This window comes from Malaclemys terrapin, chromosome 6 (genome assembly GCF_027887155.1).
Source record: "Malaclemys terrapin pileata isolate rMalTer1 chromosome 6, rMalTer1.hap1, whole genome shotgun sequence".
Taxonomy (NCBI): domain Eukaryota; kingdom Metazoa; phylum Chordata; order Testudines; family Emydidae; genus Malaclemys; species Malaclemys terrapin.
Genome location: NC_071510.1, coordinates 14416199 through 14429008, shown reverse-complemented (window position 1 = coordinate 14429008; position 12810 = coordinate 14416199). Strand labels below are relative to the sequence as shown.

Here is a 12810-nt window from a genome sequence, read left to right as displayed (position 1 = left end):
CCACGCTGGAGTTCAGCAGTCGAAGGGAGAGCAATCAGGAATCGATTTATCGCATCTACACTACACACGATAAATCGATCCCCGATAGATCAATCGCTACCCACCAATCCAGCAGGTAGTATAGACGTACCCAAAGCTACCCAGACAATCCCCTTCGGGCTATACCAGCCCTTACTTTGCCTTGCAGGTTAACAATAGGTGTACCACAGCCCTGAGCCCCTTTGAAGCGTCTGCCTGTCATGTCCAGACCCTAATCCACTGAACACTCAAAGAAACAGGTTTGCTGTCCTAAGGGATCAGTGTACACACCTGTTTGTGTGATTCAGCTCAGAATCAGCACCTATCTTAATATCACAGCATTTAGATATATTTATGTTGAAATCGAGGATAAATTTATTATTAAAGGTTCAAGATTCAAAAGATTGTGAATAAGGATAATGGAAACAAAAAGGATTACATATAAAACAAAATCATAACACACTTTCTAGAATCTAAACTTAATAGGCTAAACTTCTGTTTAAAGACGACTTATCTCAGCCAAGTCTTTTGCAACGTCTTTTATCCAAGAAAGCAGAGAGCTCATTTTCATGAATATAAACATGCCATCCATTTACTTCCTTGATACAGGCTAAAGGGGTGTCTTTATCCGTTCTACTTACATCCCCAAAGTTCATTGTTTTTACTCAGAGCCAGGATAATCGTTGTGGCTATTTTCCTGTAGATTTCACATCTCCCTGTTGACTTTGCATGTAGATGGGCCGCCATTGTGTTGGCTTACAACACTTAATTTACATGCAGAGAGACAGGGGAGCAAACATCTTTCCTCCGACTTGTTTGTCAACTCCGCCTTGATATAGACTTTAAAACACATTTTCAGCATATATACATAACTTCTTCCATTGAATCACTACATACATTTCACAATAATATGAATGGCCAATGTGACCCTGGCTTCATTTAAAACCTCAGATAACACTTTTTGGTGAACCAGAATGTACATCCCAGAATAAGGATATTCTTGTAATCCTCTTGCCAGATGGGACTGAGGGGTTTTTGGATCACTCTCTCTATACACAAAAGTTAGATGTCTAACTATTCTGTCCTATACTGATATAAGGCACCTTTATATTGGTATAACTGTGTCCACACTAGTGTACCTCTATAACCATTTCATACAGAGATACAAGTAAAACCAGTACAAAAACTATTTGTAGTCAAGCCCTTAAGTCAAACAAAGCACAGGGACATCCCCTTTTTTCCCACGCATATTTCACTGAAATGAATTTAATAATTTACCCTCCTCTCTTGCTCTTTAGCCCCCTTCTCTATTAGCTGTCACTAGGAAGCTTTTATACAGCTGCATTTGCTGACCCTCCCACCCAAACGAGTCTAGGCTAAATCGTCAAAGAGTTGCCAAGGGGCTTAGCTGGGGAAGTTCCTTCATTGACTTCAGTGGATGCTATGCAGCTAAAACCCTACTCAAAGATCTGAAAAAAGTGTGTGTGCGTGCACGTGCGAGAGAGAGAGTGTAAGAGAGAGAGAGAGAGATCAAGCATGTCTAACATTCCCACCTGCCCCACGGAATTATATGATTTTGGATGCTGAGGGCTATCTTCATCAAGGCCATTCTGGGGAATGAAGATGGGTATGTATTTTTCCAAAAGAGATGTATTTGAGAATCATTTCACTTTTGCCCTTATCTTTGACTCTGTCTGTCTGGGCTGAATGTCAGCCCTTCAATTGCTCTGTACTCAGTCTCACTTTTTACTGTATTTCTAAGTGTCTCTCATCACTCACCATGACATCTCAACCCTCTCTCTCTCTCTCGTTCTGTACAAAATATCAAGTTACTTCTCACCATAAAATCTCTTCCGGGTCCGTCCTCCCCCTTAGCTCTGTAATGCATTTGGGGATGAGACATAAAACTTGCTTACTAAATATTCCATCATATATCTTTAAGGAGCACATTCTATTTTAATCCCTCTTTTGTTCTAGGCTCTATCACTGAGAGATTTGGGTGTCCATTATATTCTCCCCTAAATCCACACTGATGTTGATAATAGCTCCTTGTTTACAGTGAAACAACACTATGTACCTAGATATGAAATACCTCACACTAGAGACTGTGCCTGCCCAGTAGTTTTGTAATGATACAGCCCTGCACGCAACAGAGTCCTGATCCCAATGGTCGTCTATGGGCAGCAGCATGATGTTCGTAATACCATCAACAGAACACCCAAACCAGATCCCAGTTAAGTTAATAAGAAACTATAAAAAAGGTATTAGCTACAGGCAGGTTATTGGGTTTTTCTACATATAACATTGCACCACAGAACACAGATATATAACTAGCATTTTTGTGCTTCCGTATTTTACTATTTATTGCCCTTACCATTACACAGCTAATCCTGTAACAGTGGTTATGACCATAAATTTAATTAAAAGTTAGCAGAGCACGGTATTAAGTCCTTGAAATGCTTGTTACATTTATGTGTAGAAGATTTCTGTGCTGGTACAATACTTGACTAGGATGGAGCCTAAAGCAAAGAGCAACATATTATGTTTTACCTACATTATTCGTGATACTTTTGCTTTTGATGAAAATATTTGTGTTTAGATAAAATCTTGCCTTCTCAAAGCCTAGATTTCATTCTGATTGACCTCCATAATGGAATCATAATGTTTTGCTTATGACATCACATATTATGATGCCACAGAAATAACTGAGATGTCACAAGTATTACATGACTTCACTATGAGGATCAGAATAAAAAAAATAAAAAAAAAAACACACACACTTTCCAGTGACAGCCCCTTGGTTTACAAAGAAATACCTTTCTGGTTATTCCAGCAGCTCCAGGAGACTCCATCCGAAAATATGCTAGGTACTGCACATATAGTTCCTGCCCCCAAGAGTTTACAATATAAGTAGACATGACAAAGGCAATATTAACATCCCCATTGGTACAACTGAAGCAGAGAGATTAAGTGACCTATCCAAAGTCACAAAGGAAGTCTGTGGCAGAGCCAGGGACTGAACTCAAATCTCGAGTCCCAGTGCAGTTTATTAACAAAGACATCATTCCTCCTTAAACCACAATTCCTCTCTTTAATTGATGAGCTAAAGTTACAAGGGAGATTCTAAAACAAGTGTGAACAAAAACCAAATTTATATTTTAATGGAATATTTTAAAGTTTTCCCAAGTGATAACGTCCATCTTTAACGTAACCCTACTGACACTTCTCAAGATTCAGTTAATGTTCTTTTAGGGAATCTATCCTACTTAAAATACATTATTGGTTTTCCTCGTTATTAACAAGGGCCCAAGGAAATCATTCTTCCTGCTCAACAGAACTGTAGGGGACCTCTTACTTTTGGCCTCATGTCACATAAAGACGTAGCACAGAGCAACACGTTTAAAACAGCATCATTATTCTTTTAGATTTAATTGTTTTCTACTACCTCTCTGAAGTAAAAGGATAAATGGACACAAGTCAGATATCAGGAATGGCAATATTAGGGTTACCACATGTCCGGCTTTTCCCGGACATGTCCGGCTTTTCCCGGACATGTCCGGCTTTTCCCGGACATGTCCGGCTTTTCCCGGACATGTCCGGCTTTTCCCGGACATGTCCGGCTTTTCCCGGACATGTCCGGCTTTTTGGGCCTCAAATCCCCGTCCGAGAGGAAATCCCAAAAAGCCAGACATGTCTGGGAAAAATAGGGAGGGAGGGGCCGGCGGTGCTTGGCCAGGGGCCGGAGCCGCTGGGGCTGGTGGTGCGGGGCCGGGGGCCAGCGGCCGGCAGTGCGGGGCCGGGGGTGCGGGGCCAGGAGTGCTCGACCGGGGGCTGAGTCGGGGCCGGCGGTGCTCGGCCGGGGGCCGGCACCCCAGGGCCCAAGCCGAGTGGGAGACGCCGGGACCAGAGCCTCTTGGCCTGGGCCGGTCGGCCACCGGAGGGAGCCGTTCGGCCGGGTGTGTGGGGGGGGGGGGGGACTGGGCCGCGCCTCCTCGTGCCCCTCAGCCCCAGCTTACCTGCTGCTTGCCTGCTTCAGGCTTCCCACGAATCAAATGTTCACGGGAAGCAGGGGAGGGGGAGAGGCAGTGGGGGCGAAGCGTTCAGGGGAGGGGGCGGAGTTAGGTGGGGCCGGGGAGGGGCGGGGCTGGGGCGGAGCCCGGAGCCCCGTGGAGTGTCCTCTTTTTGGACACTTAAAATATGGTCACCCTAGGCAATATACAAAAACCTGTAGGAGAACACTTCAACCTCCCTGGCCACACAATAGCAGATGTAAAGGTAGCCATCTTACAGCAAAAACACTTCAGGACCAGACTCCAAAGAGAAACTGCTGAGCTCCAGTTCATTTGCAAACTTGACACCATCAGATCAGGATTAAACACAGACTGCGAATGGCTATCCAACTACAGAAGCAGCTTCTCCTCCTTGGCTACACTGGCGCTGTACAGCGCTGCAACTTGCTGCGCTCAGGGGTGTGAAAACGCCCCCCCCCCCCCGAGCGCAGCGAGTACAGCGCTGTAAAGCACCAGTGTAATCAGCACCTGCCGCGCTGCACGCTACTCCCCTTGGAGAGGTGGAGTACTTACAGCGCTGCGAGAGAGCTCTCACAGCGCTGGCGGCGCGACTACACTTGCGCTTCACAGCGCTGTCACGGCAGCGCTGTGAATTGCCAAGTGTAGCCAAGGCCTTGGTGTTCACACTTCAACTGCTAGCAGAGGACTCACCCTCCCTGATTGAACTAACCTCGTTATCTCCATACTGATTCTTGCCAGCATATTTATACCTGCCACTGGAAATTTCCATTACATGCATCCGATGAAGTGGGCATTCACCCACGAAAGCTTATGCTCCAATACATCTGTTAGTCTTAAAGGTGCCACGGGACTCTCTGTTGCTTTTTAGGGTACATCTTCACTTACCGGAGGGTCCGGCGGCAGGCAATCGATGTTCTGGGATCGATCCCGGAAGTGCTCGCCGTCGACGCCAGTACTCCAGCTCGCCGAGAGGAGTACGCGGCATCGACAGGGGAGCCTCCCTGCCGCGTCTGGACCCACAGTAAGTTCGGACTAAGGTACTTCGAATTCAGCTACGTTTTTAACGTAGCTGAATTTGCGTACCTTAGTCCGAAGTGGGAGCTTAGTGGGGACCAGGCCTTAGAAATCCAGACTAACACGGCTACCCCTCTGATACTTGATACCTCTCTGAAGTTATCCTGAACGCTGCTTTTTCCTCTCAGTCACAGTATGCCCTTAGTCAGCCAGAACTCCCATTGAAGTCAATGGGATTGTTATTGGGTGAAGACTGCAGAATACTGAACCCTGCAACCATAACTGAATATCAAGGTTTGTTCATACAATGTAATTGCCTAATTTTGAGGGGGCTTTATCTGGAGTTACACTCTGACAAAGTGAAGCAAACAAGAGGGTACATTTTGCACAATATCACAAACTTCTCATTTAAAACATGGTTTAAAAAAAACAACCCTGCAGACTGTTATGCCATCATTTTGGACCCAAATTGCAGTACGGTCTTTTTATTAGGATTACAGTCTTCAGGCATCAAATGAGATTGGAGCCCCTTTGTACTTGAAGTTGTGCAAACACAATAGACAGTCCTGCCCTGAAGAGCTTGCAATCTAAATAGATTTCAGAGTAGAGAAGTCAGAAAAGCCATTATCTCCCTTTTACAGCTGTCCTGAGGCACGGAAAGATTTAAGGCCCCTATTCAGGAAGGTACTCAACCCCATGCAGTCCCACTGAAGTTGGACAGACTACACATATGATTGAAATTATGTATATGGTTAAGTACCTTGTTGAATTGGGGTCTAAAGATGGGATTTTCAGATGCACTCAGGGCTGATGTAACACTTCTCCCATTGAAGTACATGGGAGTTTTGTGATTGATTTCAATGGAAGCAGAGCTAGGGCCTTGCTAAGCCCTTATGAAAATTCCACCCTAAGAATTCACCCAAGGCTACACTTGGAAGTCTGTGACCTTGGGCAATTGAATCTGAACCCCAGTCCAATGCCTTAACCACCAGATCATCCTTCTATCTCCCACCTCCTGACAGATTTGAATGATCAGAAATTTCCATGCCAGCAAAATAATCCAAGGACAGGAAAGCAGATTTTCTATAGCTGTGATATATTTTCTTAATACTGTTCGCTTATGATTTAGATGAATGTGAACTTTGCTAATCTGCACTTGTCTTGCTACAAAATTAATTAATGACTTATCCTTTGGAAGGATGGAGTGGACTGATGTAGAATACTAATTTGCCATAGCAATACAGCCATGAAACACATACAACCCTTGATTTAAAAATACTTTTAGGAGAGAGCTCTTAAAATTCTTGAAATATTGAAAACAAGTATCAACCATTTTGGCACACTGATAGGTAGGAATTATACCAATTGAAGACCTACTGCATTTTTCAATATATAGTCCAGGGGTGGACAAACTATGGCTCACGTGTAAGATCCGGCCCGCAAGCCGTTTTAAACTGGCACGCGAGCCGCACCACGTGGCTTGGCCCCGCTCCGGCGGTCCGGCCACGGCGCTGGGTCAGAGCCGCACCATGTGACTCCCGGAAGCCACGGCATGGCCCTGCTCCGGCTCCTACATGCTCCAATGGAAGCTGCAGGGACAGTGCCCGTGGATGGGGCAGCGTGCAGAGCCGCCTGGCCGCGCCTCCACATGGGAGCCGGAGAAGGGACGTGCCACTGCTTCCAGGAGCCACTTGAGGTAAGCGCCGCTCGGAGCCTGCACCCCCTGAGCCTCTCCCCATGCCCCAACTCCCTGCCCCATTCTACTATGCTATGTTTACAGACACAGCTGCATTGCTGTAAGATCTTCGATGTAGCCACTCTAAGCTGATAGGAGAGAGCTCTCCCGTTGACATAATTAAACCACCGCCCAAAAAGTGGCAGTAGATATGCTGGCAGGAGATCGTTTTCCACCGACAGAGCAATGTCCACACCTGCGCTTCTGGCGCTGTAACTTATGTCAGCCAAGGGTGTGTTTTTTCATACCCCTGAGCAACATAAGTTTTACAAACAAGGGTAGACATAGCCAAAGTCCAGTTCTTCACTTACACAGTTTTTATCCCAAGATTAACTGCACCAACTTCAGTGGATTTACTCCTGATTTACACTAGTGTGGGAAGCAATCTGGGCCCAGTGAATCCAGAGAACAGAATTTGGCTATATACATTTTGAAATTGTTAAGACATTATTAAAGAGACCAACTGCAAATGATTTAAAAAATTGAATTCAGCATAAAGACTGCCACTTCATTCATAACTTATGTTCTGTTTTGCCTACATGCTGATCTCCGAACAGCAGGAACATTCCATTGGCTAACTGCCTCAGACATCCCTTGACCAGGTAACAGACGATCTTTTCCCTAGGAATTTCAATGTATGCCAAAAGGTGCTGACAGCTAAAGAAGAATTCAACAGGATGCTGGACTAGATCAACCATTTGTCTGATCTGGTATGACAATTCCTATGTTCCATGTTTCGGCACCTAAATATGCAGCATAAGAACTTAAGTTTGGGCACCCATTTTTTAATGGGCCAGGACACCGATAGTAAGACTTTAATATTTTTATGTAGGACTTTGAAACTCAAGGAGACAGCTGGTGTCAGTCTTTGGGGAGTGTTATTACAATGAGCCGGGGAGCTTAAATTCATAACTTTGCTAGACACTTAAAATCATGCTCTCAATAAAGACACTGGATTTACAGTTTATTACATCAATTTGTGGCCCACTAATCCCCCTGTTTTGTTCTATGATTGCAGAGGTGTTAACAAGCCACTTCACCTTGAATGGTCTCTAACAATACATGTTAACTACTTATGCTAAACCAGTGTTTCTCAAATGTGGCCACAGCCTCCTGGGCTGTGATGGAGAGGCACAAAGCAGTGCCCCCTCCCAGAGCAGCCAGCAACCCTGCCCCCCTCCACCATCTGCTGCTGGAGGTGCAGGCAGATGGTGAATTCCCCACTTTTCCAGGGGTAGGGGAGGCAGGCTTCAGTCACGGGGATCTGGGCTCCATCCATGTGGTGACAGGCCCTGGTTTCAGGCTTCAGCCCCAGGCTCACCACCCCCGTCATCGTCCCTGGGCCCCACTGCCGCTCATTAATCCATTAATTTGTCCCAGGGCTCGCTGGGGCTGAGTAAATCTTCTGTGAAAAGTGATATTAAGAAACATACAAATATCACTTTTCACAGCAGAAGACTTACCAGCTAGCAAGTCTTAGGGGAAAGAAAAAAAAAGCACAATCAAAAAAGCACAAGAAACAACTACAAAAAAAGACAAGAACATGCAAAGCGCCTTATTTGTGTTTCTATTCTGTTTAGGCCCAGTAAAGAACAACAAATGTAAATTATTTTTATTACTGAGTCTGAAAAAAACCCACATAAATAAATGACAATGGTTTGGACCTGTATATGTGCATGTTTATTTATTTTTCCTAAAGTTAATTAAGTATTTTAGGAAAAATTGTCAGCGTGGCCACCAGCAAGAGTTGGTAGCTGCACTCTGAGGCCACCAAAAAATTTGTTGTGAGAACCCCTGTGCTAAACAATCTGTTTCACCTTTTATTTAGCTGTGACACTGAGCACTTTCCCCAGACCTGAAGAACACCTCCATGTTGAAAGCATGTCTCTTTCACCAGCAGAAGTTGGTCCAATCAAAGAGATTACCTCACCCACCTTGTCTCTAATATCCTGGAACCAATACGGCTACACACTGCAAACAAGTTCTTATAACCTGGCAGGTGGCATAGCTGAGAACAAGCAGACAATCCTGTATATTCATCTGGCAAAGGGAGCAGGATATTCTCAGTGAAGAGTTCTTGACTCTGGAACTTATTCTCCCATTGTTCTGATAGCCCAACTTTGTTGACCTTCAAGGCCAGCTGCAAAGTCTGTTTAACCAGCCTTTCTGCAAAGTGTTGCGGTGAATTGGTTAAGTGGGAAGGGTTTAGTTCTTTGTGGGCTGAGGAGGAGTATTTTATTGATGGCAATGGGTTGAACTAAATGAAGATGCATGTGTATTTTTAAAGAAAATTGTCCTTTCATCTAGATTTGCAGGACAAATCTATTCTACGGTTATTTTATTATGTACAATAAATTCCTCTCAAATCTCCGGTCATTTAATATTCTCACATGTAGTACTGCACCATGAAAATTAAGAAACATTCCATCAGTACAGGCTGTTAGCAGAGAGACAGCCAACGTACCAGTAAAATAAATTAATTGATTAAAGAATCTTGGCAGCTTGAACTCAAGTACTGCAAATGTGCTAATTGCTGGTCAGCTGAAGTCAGAGCGGCCTAGATGCAAATGAATAGTTCAGCATGTTGAAATGTCAAAATCACAGTGATAATGGTAATAGTAGGGATAACAGTGGATGTTGCATTATGCATGTTACAAAGGCATTTCATTTCCTGGGGAAGCTTGCCACAAATACAGTATCTGTATAGCTTACTAATTCAGAGCTGTGTGTTCCTAACTGCAGGACTGACTTGCTTCAATGTTAGAAAGCCAGACAAAAACTGGCATGAATTAATCCATCCCACTCTCAAAATATACATCAGCTTCTCAAGCTTCTAAAGCAAGGTCTTCTGGGTGCTTCCGTTTCTAGGGGCATTTTTTTAACCCCTTAAGGGGCCTGGTCTTATATTCCTTGTACATGGAATTTGAGTGTGCAAAGAAAGCAGAATCAGACTCAAAATGTACACATACAGCTCTTATTAGTACTGAAGTTGCATATACATTGAGAAAGGGAAAAACCATCAGTTTATACAGAAACCTCCATGAACTACTGCTACTTATCTGTGCTATTAAAAGACACCTACGTGGTTTAATTTACTTAAGAGCTCACATGGCCATCATGTAAAACAATCTTTGAGCAGGTGTTCTAAAACTAATAGGAAAATGTTTTGCTGTATCTCAAAAGGAGGGTGATGGGTGGGGGATAGCTCAGTGGTTTGAGCATTAGCCTGCTAAACCCAGGGTTGTGAGTTCAATCCTTGAGGGGGCCACTTAGGGATCTGGGGCAAAAAATCAGTGCGTGGTCCTGCTAGTGAAGGCAGGGGGCTGGACTCGATGACCTTTCAGGGCCCCTTCCAGTTCTATGAGATAGGTATATCTCCATATATTTATTATATTATATCTGCATTAAAAATTTCCAATTAGTACAGAAATAAAATCTGATCGGGGCTATCAAAGTCAAAAATACAGGCTGACACAGAGCTGTGCAATGAAATTAAATAAAAAACTCACCCATGCACTGACTTTTCAAGAATGTGCACAATGAATGTTAAACAAATATCTTAAGTGTCCCAGCGCTTCATTCTCAGCTGTGTGTAGGGACTTAAAACATTGTGAGCTAGTCAGATATGAATCAACTCGCACTCATTCAAAAAAGTTAAGCAGCCTTATAGAGCTCCCAAGGCAATTGAGTCAACACAATATAATTGTGAAAATGAAATAAATCCCCATCAGCTATGCAAAACCCTTGCAAAGCACTCACCAGACATGAATATCAATGGACATACCTGAGCTATGAGATAATGCTAGAATCCAGCATTTCATTACAATGCTGAAATGTTACTCACGTCTCAAAATAAAAACCACTTCCATTTCACTAGTAGAATCAGGGAATTCATTCAAACAAGTTACTGCCTTAATATACATTTTCTGCAGTTGATAAGTGATTATGGCTGAAAACCAACAAGGCTTAATACTGCTACTGCTCATTCTGGCCAATGATTAATTCCATTAAGTAACTCAAGTGGTTGCTCATACACGGTGGCTCTTAACCCTCCTACACAGACATCTGAATAACCTTCAAAAGTGACACAAAAAAATGGGGGATGAAGTAGTGGGGGAAGTCTATATTATAGTGGTTTTAAATTAAACCCTCAACATTTAAAATCTGCAACAAGTGTGCTTTGTTATTTCACAGTGATCCAGGGATAGCATAATTTGCCAAGCAGATAAAGATAATTTTTAATAAAAACTATCCCTGGAAATTTGGAACATTTGAGAGAAATAACCTCATTCGAAAAGCTCCCAAATTATCCTGGGTGCTACCGAGAGTTCCCATCTGATAATTAACTCATTGCCTCCCAGTCACCTTTGTACCTACATGTGCAAATATTATTCAAATGTTCCCAAGAGAGCCCTGGTATTTCGTTGAGGAGGACTGCTAAGAATTCCCACGGATTTACATTTAAGACTTTTCGGAAGTTCAAATGAAGCCGGGGCACGGAGAAAAGACTGAAGCGGTCTTGCTAGCTCGGCGCTTAAATTGGGATTTGCAGCTTCCCAGAGAGGGCTCCGCTCCTTGCAAACGCCAGTACTAAGCATGCAGAGGATGTGAGGAGACTTGAAAGGAGGAACTGCCGGGGACCCCCAGTGGGAAGGCGCTGTGCGGTGGCTGTATGAGTGAACTCCATGGATTTCATTAGCTAACCTCCCCCACAGGCGACTCCCTCCAGCCCTTTAAAACACTAATAAAAATAGCTGGCTGGTGAGTGCCCGCAGCAGCAGCGAAACACGCTGGCGCGGATTGATGGCAGGGAGTGTTTGACATTCCACACACACACAGGGAGGGTTCGGGCACTGGCGGCTCCCCTCTCCCTCGTCTTCACTGCATCAAGCCAGGCCCCCAGCCACTGCTCGCTCTCAGCTCTGCTCCCCCGGGTCGCCCCCCACCAGACTCCTCCATCGCCACTCAGCGATCGCCCTCCTATGGCCGAGCCAAGCAAACAAAAAGGACCCTGCCCCTAAACAGAATCCCCCCGAGCCCAGACCGAACCAGCTTCCCCCCACCGCGGCAGGGAAACAGCCCCCAAGGATACCTGCCTGCTGCCTTCCTCCAGCCCAGCCCCGCTCCCTCCTGCAGACCCCACTTGCACACCCCCTTTCCCCTTCCAGGCACAGCGGGAGGTCACAGCCAAATGCAGCCCGCGGAACTCCCCCCCCCCTCAAACCACGCAATATCTGCACCCCAAAGCCCGGTGCTCTTTAATCCCCCCCTGCGCTGTTCACGGACCCCTGACAGACACCCCAGAACACAACCCCCACCCCAAAGCCCCGAAATACCCAGACCGCGCCCCCTCCCCGAAACCAGCACCCCGCCACAGTGACTGCCCCCCAATGCACGGCTTGCAATGCCCGGCCCCCTGCCGCCAACTCCCGCCACAAAGCCCCCCAACCCCCCTGCGGCATGGAGTCCCGTGCCCCGCAACCCCTCCCCGCTTGCGTGGGGCTGGGAGCTGCAGCAGCCACCCGGGGCCAAGCCCAGCTCCCATCCTGGGGCATCTCGCCCCCCCCCCCCCCCCGCGCACCCTGGGGGGGAAACTTACCCGGACTGCAGCGACCGCCACGTCCCCGTCCCCGTCCCCCCGCGGCGAGGCTGCGGGCTGTAGCGCCAGCGGTGCCCCCGGAGGCTCCGGCTCCAGCTCAAGCCCCAGCCCCGCAGCTCCACCGGCGCTCCGGCTCCGGGAAGCCCTTCAGCAAACTGCGGCAGCCCCCTGCGCGCCGGGGGTGTGAGCGGCGTGCCCCTGAGGCCGCTAACCCTCTGCCGCCTCCCTCCGGTCCCTCCTCCGCGGCTGCCCAGCCAGCAGCCTCGCTGCGTCGGCTGAGGGGCGGGCTGGCTCTGCCGCCCGTGCACGCAGCAGCCGGGCTAAGGCGACGCCAGCCCGCGGAGCCCGCTCAGGTTACACCAGGCTCTGTCACCAGCCCGTCCGAGCCCTCCAGGGGCTGGCAGCGGGGCAGA

At 46.5% G+C, this 12810-nt stretch overlaps 1 protein-coding gene across 6 annotated transcripts in view; it reads right to left on the bottom strand.

Moving 5' to 3' along the window:
- PALM2AKAP2 (PALM2 and AKAP2 fusion) overlaps positions 1-12810 on the bottom strand; it is a 391958-nt gene that overhangs the window by 158278 nt on the left and 220870 nt on the right. The window contains exon 1 of one of the 6 annotated variants that reach the window (XM_054032678.1): positions 12398-12488. The exons of 4 other annotated variants lie outside the window; for them this stretch is intronic. The gene's annotated coding sequence lies outside the window, so the exon portion shown is untranslated. Of the gene's footprint in view, positions 1-12397; positions 12489-12810 lie in introns of those variants that run through there. One more of the 6 variants, XM_054032677.1, reaches the window with a different exon arrangement.